This window comes from Alligator mississippiensis, chromosome 3, assembly GCF_030867095.1.
Source record: "Alligator mississippiensis isolate rAllMis1 chromosome 3, rAllMis1, whole genome shotgun sequence".
In the NCBI taxonomy this organism is placed as follows: Eukaryota; Metazoa; Chordata; order Crocodylia; family Alligatoridae; genus Alligator; species Alligator mississippiensis.
Window position 1 is genome coordinate 149384346 of NC_081826.1, and position 18596 is coordinate 149402941.

General features: G+C 48.2%; 1 long non-coding RNA gene across 1 annotated transcript in view; it reads right to left on the bottom strand.

The window, feature by feature from the left end:
• The window catches only part of LOC109283907 (uncharacterized), a 49680-nt gene extending 40578 nt beyond the window's left edge, over positions 1 to 9102 (bottom strand). Inside the window, exons 1-2 of the long non-coding RNA XR_009460508.1 lie at positions 8993 to 9102; positions 4607 to 4640 (exon numbers count right to left, since the gene is read on the bottom strand). This is a non-coding gene — a long non-coding RNA (uncharacterized LOC109283907). The remainder of the gene's footprint in view (positions 1 to 4606; positions 4641 to 8992) is intronic.
• Between the last annotated feature and the right edge of the window lie 9494 nt (positions 9103 to 18596).

The window sequence follows — 18596 nt, forward strand, 5'->3', positions numbered from 1 at the left end:
GGCCATTCACCTGACTGGAGGCCTAGAGGACATTGGGAAGACAACAGATTACATGTAATCAGTCCTGAACAGGTGAGGGATCTCTCACAACACTTGGTCGTTTTCAAGTCTGCTGGGCCAGATGACCTGCACCCAAGAGTCCTGAAGGAACTCGTTGAGTTTATAGCAGTGTCACTGGCCAAGTTGTTTGAAGAGTCATAGAACTTGGGAGTGGTTCCAGACAACTGGAAGAGGGCCAATGTGGTGCCCATCTTTAAGAGAGGGAAGAGGGATGACCCTGCAACCTACAGATCGGTCAGACTGACTTCAGTCCTGGGTAAAATCTTTGAAAAATTTGTTAAGGAGACCATCAATTACAAGATGGTAACCAACGGGGCATTAAGAAGCAACCAGCATGCCTTTGTCAAGGGTAGATCATGCCTGACAAACCTAGCATCCTTCTATGACCAGGTAACTAGCTATCTGGATGAGGGACACAAGGTTGATGTCATTTACTTAGACTTCAGCAAAGCCTTTGATTCTGTCTCCCACAAGATTCTCTCAAGGAAGCTGGAGGGTACTGGGTGGAACCAGTCTACAGTGAGGTGGGTGGACACCTAGCTTAAAGGCCACTCCCAGAGAGTTGTAATTGATGGGAAGGCCTCATCCTGGAGGGCCGTCTCCAGTGGTGTCCCCCAGGGATCAGTGCTTGAACCCGTGCTCTTTAATGTATTTATTAAAGACTTGGATGAGAGGTAGAAAGCTCGATGATCAAGTTTGCGGATGATACCAAACTGTGGGGAAACACAGGCAAATCAGAGGATACGGTAAAGATCCAGGACAACCTTGACAGACTGGACTCATGAATGGAAAGGAATCAGATGAAGTTTAACAGGGAGAAGTGCAAGGTCCTTCATCTGCGTAAGAAGAACCCTCATCATAGCTACATGATGGCTGGTAGTCCATTGGCTGGCACAGCATCTGATCGAGACCTGGGGGTCACAGCTGACCAGAAGATAAACATGAGCCAACAGGGTGATGAGATTGCCAGAAGGGCAAACAGAACTCTCATGTGCATCAGCCGATGCATGGTCAATAGATCCAGGGAGGTGCTCCTTCCTCTCCATTCAGTGTTGGTGAGGCCTCAGCTGGAGTATTGTGTCCAGTTCTGGGCACCACACTTCACGAAGGATGTGGACAAGCTTGAGAGGTTACAAAGAAGGGCCACCCATATGGTTAAGGGCATGGAGGATAGGTCCTATGAGGAGAGACTTTGTGTACTAGGCCTGCTCACTCTGAATAAGGGAAGACTGAGAGGTCACTTGATAGCTGCCTACAAGTACATTGGGGTGAGCATCAAGATCTTGGGGAGCAACTCTTCAGGGAGGCACCTCAAGGGAGGACGAGGACCAATAGGCAGAAGCTAACAGATGGTAAATTCAGGTTGGACATAAGAAAAAAAGCTTTTTTTCAGAATCTGGAACACAATCTCAGCAGAGGTGGTGCAGCCAGTCACCCTCCTTGGAGGTGTTCAAGATGAGGCTGGACAGGCACCTTGTCAAGCTCATCTGAGGCCAATAATTTCCTACCTACGGCAGGGGACTGGACTTGACGATCTTACAGGTCCCTTCCTATTCTATGACTTTGATTCTATGATTCTGTGTTCTATAATAAAGGAACTCCATTTGGATTGCAAGAACTTGAATCTTCATTAGAAGAGCTGCGTGCTCAGTGCTCCTGTGTGCAGCCATGTGTTGCAGTATGTGCTTAGAGCTATTGTGAAATTCTCCAAGCACATGGAGCTTCCTGCTGTCCCCATCCAAATCATCCCCACTACAACTTGTGTTCCAACCTGCAGGTTATTATACCATTTGCCCATTCACTCCTGCTCTTTGTCCTCCAAATCCAAGGGATTAGGCAATCCAGCCACCTCTGAGCAGCTGAGTGCATGCCTAGTACTGCTCTGGCTCTTTGTTTTGGCCATGTTTCCTGGCATATGCTTAAGTAAGACCACTCCAACACAACTCCCTTGTCTCACTACCAGGATTCGACATGTGCTGAGCTATAGCAAGGGTTATACTGCTTTTCAGTAATGCTTCCAGGTTCAGCCTGCAAGCAGTATACAGAATCCCTGACTGCCCATCAGGAAACACATACATATGTGTATGCCACACATGTACAAAGCAGGGGCTTAAAGAAGGACAGAGGCAGAAAGCTGGAAGTGAAACAGAATTCACAGTTTAATGATGTTCCCTAAGGGTCTAACCCTGCAGAGTCCCAGGGCCCCAAACCAGCAAGGCACTTAGACACATGTTTAATGGTATGTCCCACTGATTTTAGGGGGAGTTGGGGCTCAACACCTCGTCGGTTCCCTTTCAGTCTCAGCTGTGCAGTAAAAGGAGTGAAGTGCTCTTGTCTTGGTTTGACTTTTAAAAGCAGAGACTAAACCCCATGTTTCCTGCTAGTTCTGAGCTTAGTGAACTAAAAAGTATAAGGTTAGATCCTGACATCCTTTCTCATGCTGAGCTGTACCTGACTGCAGTAGTGTAGCTAGGGGCAGGTAAAGGGGCACCAGCCCTGGATGCTGACTTAAAATGGGTGCCAGAATGGTGGCCCCCTGAGGAGTTTTTGCTGTGGCAGTAGCAGGTCCACACCACAGCAGTGGCAGCTGGGTGTGAGGATACCGTTCTGCTGTGGCAGCTACTGCTAAAGTGACAGCAGCAGCTAGGGTCTTTGAGAACCCAAGACATTTAAGCCTGACCCTCCACCTAGGGTGACCACCTATCCCTAACTGGGCAGGCAAGTCCTGAACTGTGAACATCAAGTCCCAGCACCAGGTTGAATGACTGGAGTAGCATTTGTCCCAGATTCCCAGTATAGTGCTGGGAATTTTCTATTTACCTTGGGAAAATGCAGAAAGCAACAGGCTTCCGCTTGCAGGCTGACAGAATTCCAGCCTGCAAGGGGCTGCTTGGGGCTGGCAGGAGTGGGGTGCAGGGGGTGCCACGTGTATATTTGCATATGCACACATGCAACTAGACAGCAGTGGAGAGCAGTTCTCTGCAGATATGTCTATGGGGAGAGGAAGGGGGCATAGGGAAGGGAGGGCACAGGGCAGATTGAGGCCCCCACAGTGAGGAAGGGACAGGGCTGGCAGCTGGGGGAGGGGTTTGGGGTGCCACCCAGTGAGGGTGGTGCATGGGGCCCAGAACTGGGATATGTGACTGTGGGACCCAGCCCGGAAGTGGAATGGAGCCATGGGCAGCTCATCTGAGGGGAGGGGAAGGGGGGTATGGGGAGCATATGCCCCCCAGATTTGTGTGTGGGGAGGGGGCAGATGCAGGCTGCTCACTGCAGGCTCAGGGCTCCTGCCCTGCTGCCCTCCCCCTGGGGCTTCCGCATCCTAGTGGGCAAGACCCAGCATGGAAGGGCAGAGAGCCTCAGTGCTGCTGCTGCCACGGGGGAGCACCACACCAGCCGCACCACCATAGCGAAGCATCCCCTGCCTACTTGGCAGCAGTAGGGACAACAGCACGGAGTTGTGCTCCCTGTTGCTGCTGGGCAGACAGAGGGTGTCTTGCCATGGAGGTGTGGCCAGCGTGGGGCTCCTGGAGGGAAGGTAGCGTGGGGTGGCGGAGTGCCCCAAGCCCACAGTAAGCAGCCCACATCCTCCCATGCCCCCATAGGCTCGGCTGAGTTCTGCTCCAAGTGGGAATAGATGATAAGGGCTTGCTCAGGGACAGCTAACCCCAGCAACATCAGGGATGCAGGCTAGAATTTACCCTGAGGGTCCATTTGGCAACTGGGAAGGCTAAAATGCTCTTCTTGTTTTTAGTGTGCAGCCTGAGACCAAATCAAAACCATGCACCTGGGCCTGGTCCAGAGTTCAGTGCAGTCAGCTTTGGCTAATGCTGACAGATGAAGATTCCATGTTCCCATCCACCTCTCTATGAGTATAAAAGACTGATCACTGTATGCTTTTCTTTTTGCTATCAAGAAAATATACCAGGGCTGAATCAATTAAGGTGATTTACTAATGTTCATTAATAAGCTTTATTCTGAAGTCTCTTAAAAAAGTATCTTTAATAAAATCCTCTTAAATCCCAGAAGAACTGTATTGTTAGACTGGACATTAGGAAGAACTTCTTCACTTAGACTGGACATTAGGAAGAACTTCTTCACAGTTCGAGTGGCCAAGGTCTGGAACGGGCTCCCAAGGGAGGTGGTGCTCTCCCCTACCCTGGGGGTCTTCAAGAGGAGGTTAGACGAGTATCTAGCTGGGGTCATTTAGACCCAGCACTCTTTCCTGCTTATGCAGGGGGTCGGACTTGATGATCTATTGAGGTCCCTTCCGACCCTAACATCTATGAATCTATGAATCTATGATGGTAGAGTATCCAATGCACCTGAAGGCATGCATAGGATATGTGGTGGTTTAACACCAGCCACAGATTTAAGGGACAGGGCAAAATAAGAGTTTGGGGTCTGTGCACCCAAACATCCTAGGCCAGATGGTGACTGGGCAAGATTTCTGATCTTTGCCCAGTTCCAAGAGCGCTGTCTGAAAGCCAAAAGGCATTTAGTAAAGCAGGTACAGCTATTCAACACAAGAAGAAGTCAGACTTACGTGTTCTTTTGGACATCATCAACATGCAGCTTCCCTGTAAAGAAGAAAAAAAGTACATTTGTGTGTTAATTGGAAATCTTTTAAGGAGAAATTTCTGCTGTATTTCTCAGCAGTCAATATGTCTGAATACTCTGACAGACAAGAAGTGGAATTGCTTCTTACAATTGCAGGGTCATGAGCAGCTGATATTTAGAATACATTTAAATACACGGAATGGAAAAAGGAAAATTAGCATGCGGTGTTCTGCTTGCTACAGTGAGTGTGATACATTAAGTCAGACATTTTCTGCAACACTGCAGCATGGAAAGGCATTTGATTTCTTTGTTGAAGACCCTAGAGTGGGTGATGCAACTGTGCAGCTTTGAATAAGCGATCAATATGGATGAGTCGGGAAGACAAAATGGTACGTGGAGCTTACAATTTTACTAAAGAGAGGTAACCTAGAGTAGCTACCAGAAGTTCCTGTGAAGATTACAAGTCACAGTGCCTTTTGGTGACTGCATATGTGACACAGCCCTTCAGTCAGCTGAACCCCAGACTCCCGGTGGTGGTCTTCAGCACATCTTGCATCTCTCAGGCCCCCAGCCATCATCGTTCCCTGGGCAGAAGCTCATGGTACTTTATATCAGTTATGTAGTAATTTCTGAATATACCAGGCTTCCACAGCACCTGACAAGTTCCCTCCTCTTCAAAGATGGCCATCTGGCCAGGTGCTGAAGGATTGGAAACTAGCTAATGTGGTCCCAATTTTTAAGAAAGGGAGGAAGGAGGACCCAAGTAACTATAAGCCTGTAAGCCTCACCTCGGTGCTCGGGAAGATCTTGGAGAGAATCATCAAGGAGCACATCTGTGGGGGGCCTGCAGGGGAGATCATGCTCAGGGACAGTCAGCATGGGTTCATCAAAGGCAGGTCCTGCCTGATCAACCTGATTGCCTTTAATGACCAAGTAACTAAATCCTTGGATGATGGGGTCGCCGTGGACATAGTCTTTCCAGACTTTAGGAAGGCCTTTGACGCTGTCTCTCACCCCACCCTCATCAATAAATTAGGTGACTGTGGCATTGATGCCTACACAGTTGGATGGGTAAAAAATTGGCTGATGGGGTGCACCCAGAGAGTAGTGGTGCACGGGTCGTACTCAACATGGCGAGATGTGAGCAGTGGGGTCCCCCAGGGCTCGGTCCTCGGGCCCGCACTGTTTAACATCTTCATCAGCGACTTGGACGAGGGGGTGGAAAGCACGCTGTCCAAGTTTGCTGATGACACTAAGATGTGGGGCGAGGTGGACACACTTGAAGGGAGAGAGAGGCTGCAACTAGGTTTAGACAGACTACAAAAGTGGGCAGATGAGAATAGGATGGGGTTCAACGTAGACAAATGCAGGGTGCTGCACCTTGGGAGAAGGAATCCACAGCATACATACAGGCTGGGGAGTTCCCTTCTTGAAAGCACAGAGGCGGAAAGGGATCTTGGAGTCATTATTGACTCCAAGATGAATATAAGCTGCCAATGCCAGACCACAGCCAGCAAGGCCAGCCATACCTTGTCATGCATTCAAAGATGCATCTCAAGCTGGTCCAGAGAGGTGATACTCCCCCTCTATGCGACATTGGTCAGGCTGCAGTTGGAGTACTGCATCAGTACTGGGCACCGCACCTTAAAAAGGACGGCCAGCCTGGAGAGGGTTCAGAGGAGGGCCACCCATTTGGTGAGAGGGCAGCAGGACAGGCCCTATGAGGAGAGACTGAGAGACCTGAACCTGTTCAGCCTCAGCAAGAGGAGGCTGAGGGGGTACCTGGTGGCTGCCTACAAACTCCTCAGAGGAGATCATCAGCAAATAGGAAGAGCCCTTTTCTCCCTAGCACCACTGGGGTGACGAGGATCAATGGTAATAAGCTTATGGAGAATAGGTTTATGTTAGAGATCAGGAGGCAATATTTTATAGTTAGGGTAGCCAGAATCTGGAAACAACTTCCCAGGGAAGTGGTCCTCACCCCTACCTTGGGCAAATTCAAGAGGAGGTTGGACGATCACCTGTCTGGGGTCTTGTGAACCCAGCATTCATTCCTGCCTGTGGCAGGGGGTCAGGCTAGATGATCTGTTCAGGTCCCTCCTGACCCTAGCTACTATGAAATGATGAAACTATGATAGCAAGGATATCCCCAGGGGGTCCTCGCACTTTTTTCCCCAAGGGTGGAGTTTTGGCTCTAACCTCTCAAAAAGTTCAAATTCCACCTAATTTAATCTAATCAGATAACGAATGTTTTCACAACCAACTGTCTTGTTTACAAAACAAAACAAAGCCATTTGACAGCTGTCCTGTATGTCTTCTCTCTTCAGAATTGGCCAGCTGGATCCCCAGAGGGAATTCCCCTCTGCTTACTCCTGGCACCCTGAGGCCCAGTCCTCCCACCTTCCAACCTGAGTGTCAAGCAGAGACAATGTTCACCCTTTGGCTTTCTAGATATCAGCTGTCTTGCAAGGGGCCTGATCCTTGCTGTTGTGGAGCCTCCCCTCCCTCCTCTCCATGGCTATGGGGGAGCTGCTGGCAGGCCAAGCAGCCCCAGTCCTTCCCTCCACAGTGGTGGCACCCTCTCCCCTGCCCCCCCAAGGGGCTGCTTGGGCACTAGCGAGCTAAGTATTGCCCCAGCTTTGAGGCAGCACCCAGCTCCATCCAACTGTTTCCCTAGCCTGTCCACTGGAAGCCCACTGGGTGCTGCTCCCTGGACAGACTCAGGGAACAGTTGAATTGAGCTGGGTGATACCTCTGAGCTTGGTCAGCACCCAGGCAGCGCCCCAAGGGAAGAACAGGGGCCCCCCACAACTCAGGGGCCACTCGGCCTGCCAGCAGCTCACCCTGCAGCCATGGGCAGGCTCTGACTCTGATGGGAACAAGAAGGAGATTGGGCCCCTTGCCGTAATGTGATGGAAAAACTGAAATGGTTTAGTCCTCAGGGTTTTATTCTATGTCCCACCATTTCAATTTACGGTGCATAGAATTAAACCTTGGGGATTAAACCCCCATCATGTGTACAAGTGCCCATTTAGTCTAGAAAAGAGGAGACTGAGGGGATTTAATAGCAGCCTTCAACTACCTGAAGCGGGGTTTGAAAGAGGATGGAGCTAGACTGTTCTCAGTGGTGAAAGATGACAGAACAAGGAGCAATGGTCTCAAGTTGCAGGAAGGGAAGTTTAGGTTAGATATTAGGGAGACTTTTCTCACTAGGAGGGTAGTAAAGCACTGGAACAGGTTACCCAGAGAGGTGGTAGAATCACCATCCTTGAAGGTTTTTAAGACCCGGCTAGACAAAGCTTTGGCTGGGATGATCTAGTTGGGGATGGGCCTGCCTTGAGCAGGGGGTTGGACTAGATGACATCCTGATGTTCCTTCCAACCCTAATTTTTTATGATTCTATGATTTTGTGATTAAATCTTCGGCAAGGGAGAATCTTCCTCCTTCCTCGGCCCCACTTCCTCAGCAGTCAGGTGTTGTGGACCCCCCCATCCTCCCATCCCCCCCAGCATCACCCTAATTTCCTTAGCCAAGGGAGGTATTAGAATAACTCATTCCTCATTGGATTTGTCTTCTGTGATGACTGTAAGCTCCCTTGTTCTCCATATGCTGAAACAAGGGAAGCAGTGTTTCTACCACATCCTTCTTGGGGCTTTCACAGGGCTGCTGGTACCACTGTCATCTTTTAGTTTCTCCACTCCTAGATGGCTTGTGCTTCACAACACCTCAGCTCTGCCTGGGGGTACCCCCTTATGGCTGAAATCTCAGCTACAGCCATGCCCAGCTCTGCCTTTGTTTCCTTGGTAAGGGAAAATACTGAGCTAGCTTTCCTAGCCAGCATAGGGACTGTGGAGTGCCAGTAGTGGGCGCTTCTGAGCTGAGCCACCCACCTCACTGTGCTCGACTACCTTCCAGGCTCCGAGTGCCTCTCTGAGGCTGCCTCACGTCTGGCTGACCCGCTTCCTGGAGCATACCCGCTAGCCTGGGAGTAACACTGCCACCACCCAGGGTCTGGGGTGATACGGGCTCTGTGCCCCCTGGGAAATACAGGCCTAGTAGCCCTTGAGGGTACTCGACCCACTTCAAGAACTTGGGGTGCTTCCCTCAGTCTGAAGCACAAATAGTGGTCTTCCTTAGTCAGTCAAGCCAAGGGGACCCCAAGGCATAATCTAGACCCACTCCTAATAAGTCTCCCATGCTAGGTACAAAGGAGAACTTTATTGGTTACAAGGAGTAGGTTTGAAATAGGGTACAGGGTAAAGCAATATCAGAAAAATCCCATTGAGCAAACAGGGTGGCTGGGTAGCCTTTGATCATGCATCTGAGTTACTGCAAGCTATATATCTAGTTAGATCTCAGGTGGCTTACTCACAAGTATCATCCAGAAGCAGGTGGAGATTCCCTCTGGAGGCAGGCAGTTCACTGATCATGAGTTTCAAGAAAGAGAGCAGGTTACAGATGGTCCAGCTCTTCTCTCTCTGAGTTTTCATCATGGCTACTGCTCCTCCCCCTGGGCAGTCCTTAATTTATATAGATTTTATGACCTCATTTACCTGGTCCAATGGAGACCAGCACCTGTTGGCTGCCAGCCAACCAATTTGAAATGCATCATGAAATGCCGGGTAGACTGGCATTGCTCAGAAGAATAGGGAGCCCAACCCCCTCACCCAGGTATGTGATGCCAGTCACGTAGCCAGAGGGAGCAGGTTACCCCCCTCCCTCAGGAATGTATCCAGCTCAGGTTACAACTCAAGGTTACCTAAAGAGCCCATGGGATGTCTGCCCTCTCTAGGGACTATGTTAATCAAATTGTCACATAGCAGAGTTTTTGGGGAGAGACAGAGATGACATTCTGCCACAGGGACAATAACCTTCCCTACTCACTCCTGACTCGCATGTCTGTTCACAGACTCTGGAAAGACAATTTTCACTGAATGGCTCTTTTTCTTGGTTACAGGGGGAAGATTCCCTCCTCCACTTCTCTCTGTCAGCTGCATGAGGATATCATACTCATTTGGTTCTGCAGGCCAAATGCATACCACAGGGCCTACAACTGGCAGCACAGGGCTGGACAATTCATGAGCAATGGCAACAGCATTAATCCCCATGGCTACTGGAGCTACTGTTTCAGCATGGCACTGGAACCAAAAGAGTTAATGGTGTTGCCCCTTGCCTCCCCATTTTTCTCTGCTGATGATCTTAGTTACTAGGGGTGACTGAAGCCCCTGCTTTCAGTGGCAGGTAAGTGGGGATGAGCAGCATCAATTCCTTGGATTCTGGAGCCACACTGATACAGCAGCTCCAGCAGTTGTAGAGATTAACATTGCAGTTATAGCGGCTCCAGGACCTGTGGTGATGAGTCCTGTGGGTCAAATCTGGCCCATGAAGATTGATGGTCTAGGCTACAAGAAGCCCTGTGGGCTAGGTGACCCACTTCCATGGGCAAGACAAGATCTGGCCCACAGACCATGAAACCCCTGAACTACATCATTTGGATTTATATTATATTCCCAGCTGTATTAATCTAATTGGATGCTGGTGTCCAATCCAAATGTTCTCCCCTCTCAGGATCAATGGCTGGATTTTGTCTTGAGGATATAATATTTCTAAGCATTCTATCATCACACATCTCTCCTAGCCCTCCTTCAACTAGCATTCCTAGCCCTTCCTGTGTCAGCATAGACACCGGAGCTGTAGGCTGTGCCATGCATTGTGCCCTTACTCTAGCTGTACACTGTCTTGTCACCAAACTGGGTTTCAGTTCATGGGATTTGTTTGGAGGAAACACAGTCCCTGAAGCTTCTCCCCCCCAACACCTTCCCCTTGACTTCCAGCTTGACTCTCCACTGGGAAACAGCTGGGTCACTGCTCAGGAGGGTTCTGCCTGACTTATATTCAGGTATTTGGGGTGTAAATACATCATTTATGATAGGTGAGCCAGCTTTGTGACTATCCTGTCCATAGACTCAGGACATGCTTTCCCTGCTGTAATGCCCAGCCTGGGCTGACTGCTGAGAAATGGGCCCTAACCCTTCACTCCACCCCAGGCATGCCAAAGTCTGAAAGTAAGGTGATATAGAGTGGCCTTGAGCATGTATCAATATGTCTGCCTGAGACAGAGCATGAGAGCAGTGCTGGGTATGTGTTCAGCACTGCTCTCAGGCAGCCACACTCCCTCTTTTCCAGGATTTGCCTTGCACCTTGCACTAAACAAAACAGCAAGTAAAACTGTTAGCCTTCTCCAAGCAGTAGGAGAGGCCCTTCAGCTCTAGCCCAGGACCACGGCATGGCCCCTTCCAAGTAGCAAGCTTATTTAGATTACAGTCCACTTCCCAACCACACATACTGCTCCTACTAGTGCTAGTGGGATACTCCCTCATTAGCTAACCCCCTACAGCTGGGCTCCTACAACAGGGCTGTCTGCTCTTTCTTAAATGCCCAGACCACACTGTTACACCAACCTTCCAGAGGATGGCATAAAGACAGAGTGGGTACAGGGTCACACTGGATCTCACTGGATGGACGGGATAACGGAAAAAAATTTGACTATTTTCTAAGGCATGATACAGCCACAAATCATTTCACCTGCTATTCATGCATTGGCATCAGAAGTGAACAGCATTTGGGGATATTTACTGAAATGTCAGTAAAAGTTTTTTCACTAAAAAGAGCTTCACTAGGAACAAATGAAGATTGATAGATTTGTCTGCAGCCTGCACGTGGAATAGAGACAAGTGAGACAATGCCTTTTGGAGCTGTGAATTGCTAAGAAACTCCAGAAATGTCTTTTAGTAAAGGAATGAAAAGCACTTGAACATGTTTGCATGAAGGCTGTGCCTGCACCCTTCCTATCAGTGTTTGGGCTGGATGTTATGAAGCTGGTGGTGGTCTGGGGATTACAGTTCAAACTCTGCTTCTTATTAGGTATCTGTTCTTTCCTGTCTGACTTAAAGCAACCCTGCCCACACGAGGAGAGGTTTCTGTAGGGATTTGAGCATAGGTGCTGTTTTCATTCATCAGGCTGTCTTGTATTTTTGCAGTGCTGATGCTGAATTTTGTACATCAACCTGTTCCATTCTGTTTCAGAATTTTGTTCCATCTGTCTATTTAATTCATACCCTCCCTTTCTTGTTCACCTCTAGCTATAATATCTGGACAAATTCTTGCATGTGTTTCTGAAAGAGGGAATGGGGAACAAAAAGCTAGGTCTTTTTATGTCAAAACGGAATGGACATATTCCTAGAAGCAACAGGCAAAAGTAGCCTGGGTACATGATACCCAGATGCCAACACACAGGGAGGTGGGGGGGAGGGGGGGGGCGCAGCCAGACCCTTTGTGTACACTTGTGTAGCCCTAAATGTACCCCATATCCAGCACCCGGTGCAACAAGGGTGCAGAAGAAGTTGGGGGAAGAACTGCTTTGGGACCAGGCTTGGGTAAGGAGGCAGCCCCTTTGGGAGGCCTGAGTCTGGAGGTACAGACCCCCAGACTTGTGATGGGGAGGCAGGCAGGTTCACTCTTGCAGACCCTTGCATGAAAAGATTTCTTGTCCCAACCAGCAGCGCCCCATGGAACAAGCAACAAGTGCCCAGAAAAAAGCGGGAGGCTTTGCAAGGGAGGCAGGCATAACTGCTTATTGAACTCAACCCTCCCCCCCACCCCCACCCCCAAAAAGAAACCAACAACCCCATGGCTCTCAAGCAAAGCCGCCAACAATTACCCCCCCCCCAAAAGCAACCCGGCATGACCCTAGAAAACAAACCAACCAAAATATCAACTCTTGTCCTAAAATGCCACCTGGTAGTAAAGTAGTACTGAACGGGCAGGAGGGTAAAATTGTTCTGATATGCCCCCTAGCGCATTTTACTAGTTATAGCATAATAAGCCATTACATGATAAATCACATCCATGTTACTGAATTAGTTGTCATAAACTAAGAAAGGAAAATTAAACCAGGAACATTTTTAGTGGGTAAATGCTGATTATGTCCTAATTCTTCTTCTTGTTTGTTTGATTGTGGGTATAAATTTCTGATGGCTCACTGGCTGCCATGAAGGACACTTGTATTGCTTTTCACATAATTTGGGCTCTTGTGCCAATTTTATACAATGTGCAAAGTTATGTGCATCATGGTATATATCAAATGGCTCAAGATGACCCAGTGTCCCACTTGCATTTGCCCTGCTTATGCTTCTAAGTAGGATTGCGTATGGGCAGCTGAAGGCAGGATCTGGGTCCCATATAACTGTGTTCAGTGTTGTGCAAGAGCCCAGGCCCAGTTCTTAAGGACCTGCAAGTCCAATCCTAAGATCCTTATGTAAAGACTGTTTGCACTGATGCTAATGTGAACCTGGCCCAAGTCAAGACAGGCTCTTAGATCTGCTCAGACTACTATATTAGGGCATAGACAGAAGTGACATTTTTCTTGTGCAGTCTGGCCCCTGAAAGTGGTGTACAGCTGTGACCTAGCATGCATGGCTGTAGAGTGCTTTTAAAATGGCCAATTGCATGAAAATTAACCCTTATCTAATCAGGTAACAGATTAAGGTGCTGTGCTTTGGAGTACCTTAGGGAACTTGTGTTCCTTTGAGAGTTGATTTTTTCATGCAGGGGCAGGGCTGTCAGTGGATAGGGAAGGAAGGGAGCAGCAGCTGGAAGTGGGGAGGGGCAGGAAACAGAGCCCCTTGCCTTACAGCCCCCACCAACTATCCCAGATGGGATACTGGGAGGAGCCAGGCTGGGCCAGGCCCCTGCAAGGCATGGGGGCTCCAATCCTGCATCCCCTACCCCCACCTTCAGCTCCAGACAGGTCTCTTGAGAGTGGAAGCAGGTAAAAATCTGTTGGGTCAGGGGGAGCACTCTAACTCATGATGCTTTATATGAAGCGTGATGAGTTAGAATGAGGCCCTAATGTCTGTCAGTGCCCATAGTTGCAAGTGTAGCCTTTTTCCTCATTCATGAATTGCACATAAACCTGTCCCAGTTTCTAAAAATGTAACTTATTAAACCGAGTGCTTCTGTTTCTTCATACCAACAATCTGCAGCACCTGGGCTGCTGGAGGACTGCTCCCTCTGCTGTTTGCAGGGTGAGAAAGTTCTCCTGACCCCATATGGTCACTTCTGTACCTTAGTGAGTGGCCTGATCATTTTGTAGAGAACAGTAAACAGGCCCCAAGTGATCACCCCTAGGGAACTCTGCAGAGACACTAGCTGATTTCAGTGGGAGTTGGATCAGGCCAGAGAATTAGGTCTGCAATTAGTAGAGTATGCCCTTCGGATATAAAGTTTGGGGCATGCAGTCATTCATGCTGATGTTGATTTGGAGATTCTCAGATTCTTCTGTGAATGCCTGAGAGCAGTGGCCAGGTTGTGATCAGACTGTGCTCCTTCCTGGGGAACCAGGGAAACGCAATACTGCCACTCCCCATCCCACATTGGTGAGCAGGAAAGTATAGTTCAAACCACAAAGGAACCATTAGTCCCTGTAGCCTGACCTGCTCTGTAAGGCAGGCCATAGAATTTCTTCCCATTAACCCTGTATTCAGAACAATATTCAACCAAAATATATCTTACAACAAGACAGGAAGTCCTGAACTGAAGCTATTAAAATGGGAACTCCGTTCCTCCCCTCAGCAGTTTGTTCCAGAGATTAATGGCCTTCACTGTCACAAATGTAGTCCTATTTTTAGTTGGAATTTGTCTGACTTCAATTTCCAGCCACGAGTTTCTGCTGGGCCAAGATTCTGTGCCCCGAGAGGGTTGGTCTGTATAGCAGAGCTGGCATGGAGAGAGAAGTGTGCAGGGTATGGGACTGGCACAGAACACACTCTGCATCTTGATTTAGTTTCTGCCATCCTCCTGGGGAAGCCCAACTATACATTGCTTTTTTGTTCCAGGCTTGTGGCAAAGTTGCAACTGAGTCCTGAGGGTCTATCAAAACTTGCCAAGGTCAGCACAGAACTTGCTTGGAAGGCAGCACTGCTGACACTTGTCTTCCTCTGTTGAGGTGATACGTAGCTGCTTAAATTTTGTTTCTGTTAGGAAAAATTACATTTTTGACCATCTCTGCAGTTAAGGTGGAGAGTTTGGGTGTTTTTTTCTTTCTTTTGTTTAAAGTAGGCATGTGCATCCTGAAGTAATAGGCTGCACACTGTCATGCTCTTTCCAAACCAACTTTCATATATAAGAATGTGAGGTATCCAACCACAGCATGAGTCTGTCTCTTTGTCTGCTCTGGATATAGCCTGATACCTGTAGTAAAAAGCTTTTCATGAAGCCCTTCACATTATGTTCAGTTCCACTGGAAGTCCATGCCCTATGGATCCAGACATATAGGAATCGTTCTAAAAATGAGTCACCCATATTTCCATTCAGCACCATCCACAGCTGTAAACCCAACTATTAAACAGCAAAATTTGAATGCAGTAAAAACAGAACTTCCATTATGGACTCCCCGCATGTGCTTTTTTTCCCCCACGTAGTATTCAGATTTCACTAAGCTTGTGCAGGCAAACAAACACGTCATAGCTAATAAGCCCTGCATTTGTTAACTATGCTACACTTGCCCCTGAGTTACAGTGAATAAATCTAAGTCCATTGATTCTAATGGGTTGTGTTCTTTTAAAAGAGCTGAAGATCTAGTCCTATTAGTTATGCATTGGTTTCCAAGATTGCTTTTCAAGATTCTCTAGGTTCAGGAGGAGGAAATGCCCCTATTAAACACTTCTGAATTTTCCAATAAACCAAATCACTGGCCATGAAAAATTCTGCCAAATGCTTCGTGTTAAATGTTTTATGGCTAATAAAGCAGTAAAAAAACCCTCTGGATGTTAAATATTTTTCTCCTCTCATGAGTGCAAAAGCAGACAGTTCATGTGATAAAAATCTTCCTAGATGAATCACAGTTTTATTCATAGATAGCAACTTCCTTCCCCACCCCAAAAAGACCTTAGCAACAAAGAAATAGTGAAATCCTAGACCTTTTGAAGTCAGTGGCAAAATTCCTATGATTTCAATAAACCATAGTTTCACTCAGTGGTCTAACCACCAAACTACAGGTCAGGCATTATCTTGTACAGAAGTACATTTCTTTATGGGACTGTTCTTCAATAATTATTTATTCATGCATTTTTTCCCTGGATTTCTCTATATAAAGTATTTTATCCCCTGACATAGATGTAATAGATTAAAGTGAATGGACGGAAACTGCAACTGGCTTTGGATGAGATTTGAAATAACCTGACTTTAAGGGTTGTCATGACCCAAAGGTCTGATTTTTTGTGTGTGCTTCGGCACTAAGAATTATCCCCGTAGGTTTACAGCTTCATTGCACGGAGGAGTTCTGCTGCACAGAGAACCCGCGTGCAAAGGAGTGTTCCCGCCATTTTGCAGCAGTCTTTGCAGGGTGCATTTCTTTTGCAACACAGAAATGCACGGTGCAAAGGAGTTCCCGCTTGTCGTATGCAAATTCGTGTCCCGCTATTGGCTAGTGCTAAATTATTCACACGTGGCGGCTAGCGATTGGCCTGCTAGCCGTATAAGAGGCTTGAGCAGTTTCTGCCCAAGCCAAAGAGGATTCCGCATCCATCTCGTGGGGACTCTGGGTGTATGCGGCAGGGTAATAGAAACCCTGTGCGTTGCTCAGAGGAGTTTGGCGGCCTGATCCACCGCCCACCTCTTCCCGTCTTCGAACAGAGCCTACTATAAGACTTATCGATGAGTTTTATGCGCACTTGTCCTGGACATCCGGAGTTCTGTCTACGTGGAGCCTAGCAAACTCCATGTGATTGTTCGTGTTCTGTCTGCGTGGAGCCTAGCAAACTCCACGTGTGTTCGTGTTTTCTGTTGTAACCGCAACTCAAGCAAGTTCTCAGCCTGCACCGCGACCATCTCGGTGTAAGTAAACAATCTTAAAATCAACCGTTACGTGTCTGTGCCTAATTCTAGCTCGGCGCCCACCCTCTCCGACCCGGCCTGCCCGGGCTGCTGGCCACAGCCCGCATGCAGAGCGACGAAAAGGGCCCGGGGCCTGACCCGGCCCGCACAAGGGTGAGCAGAGGATTCAATATATTTATATCTGTCAACAGTAAAAATAAAGATAGGTGGATATGGCTGTAGTGATAGAAGTTATAATTTAAGCATGATCCCTAACTAAGAAGACTGAGTGGATATTTGGGAGATGGTCCCTCAGTTAAGGAGCTAACCAGTCAGTTGGAGCAGCAGTCGGACTAAGGCAGCCAGACAGATTGACTCTGGGTCAGAGTGGGGCTGGTGGGTAGGAGGGTGGCCAATTGGACTCTGCTGCATGTGCTGCTTTACCTTGTGTAGGTACCTCACAGGTGTCGCTGCAGGGTTCCTGCCTGTAGAGACTTCCTAGTAGGGCTGTGCAGAATGGCACTGTTCCATTTCAATGGCACAGTGTTTCGTTTTGAGTTTCATTTAAATTCGCAACCGCTGTTTCATTTCATTTCATTGAAACCGTTTTGCTGTTTTGATGCTGTTTCAACGTTTTGCCCATAGGCTGTAATGGGGAAGCATGAAACTGCTTATAACTTTGTCAATTTCTTGGCAGATTTGGATGAAAACACCAGGGATGGTAGCCCCTTCTGGGGGCATGAAGCCTGCCAAATTTCAAGGAGATAGATGCAGGGGTTTCTGGGAAAATGCATCTCAAGCTTCTGACAAGCAAAACTCATGGCATGTGTGACTGTGTGTATTAAGGCACAGCTGTTTTTCCATCCCTCCCCCAGAGCACTGGGATTGGAAGGGACCTCAGGGAAGGATCACAGTCACTGGCCAGCTACACAGTCAATATCAGAGCAGTCCTTCCCCCCTCTTTCCCCTCCCTCTCCTTACTTTCTGTTTCCCTGCAGGCAAGCCCAGCTTCGAAACTTGAAACATTATGAAACTTTCAAAATATTTCGACTGCCCCCGTTTCATTTTGAGGCTGTTTTGAAGCCTTTCATTTTGTTTTGATTTCACTGTTTCAAGCTCGAAACAAGTTGAAACAGAGTCGAAACAAAACACCCAGCAAAATTTCGGACAGCCCTACTTGCTAGTGCCTGTACCCTCTGTCCCCTCCTCCCTCTCAGTGTTCTCACCTGCCACATCTTCATGTAGACTCAGTAGGAGAGGAAGCCTGAAGGGTGAGGCATACTTAAAGGAAAAGGCCTGTGTCTAGGCCAGAGCTCCCTGGCCCCATCCCTCTTTTACTTTAGTGAAGGCTTCTAGCTCAGGGCCCACTATTCAGGGCTGCCAGCTCCTGGCTTCAACTTTGGTAACATTTTGTGACTCCTGGGTTCCAGAACTCAGGATATTCACCATGTCACATGCTAGTAGTCCAAAATTGTACCCCAGTCTTTATGCTCTGTCTGCCCTGCTGAGTTTTTATTTTGGGCTGTCCCCAGTCATCACTTGGGTGAGTTGCTGCAGTTCTCTGGGCCTTAGTTCTCACTTTATAAAGGGACTTGCCACCCTTCCTTCCTGTCATGTCTCTTGTTCCCCGTAAATATGGAAATGCTCAGGGACCTGCCCACCTCCCCATGTAACTTAGGGTAGCTCCAAGGCTGCTCTATCTTATACCCGGCCACCATGTAAGCTCAGGAAATGGGAGATGATCTGTGCTCTCATCATGTCCCTGACATGGAACAAAGAGCCCAACACCTTTCCCACAGGGGTTGGAAATGCACAATGAGTGAATTTTCTTGTAGAGAGTCAATTCAGACAGCATGGCTTTACCCTGTGGTGGATTTAGCTACAAAAGGAGCTTGTCTAGGACAGCATCCTGTCCCCAGCAAAACTCTGAGACATTCATGACCTGGGGCTTGTTCTATACAGCCATGCTTCCCGCAGCCTCCTCCTGTTCCTGTTTGGGAGCACCCAGTGGTTTCCAAGCAGCAAACTGTGGCTGGTCTCCACTGGTTTATCTTGCAGTCAGAGCTCCATGAAAATTATGTTTCTCTCATATTCATTTGCTC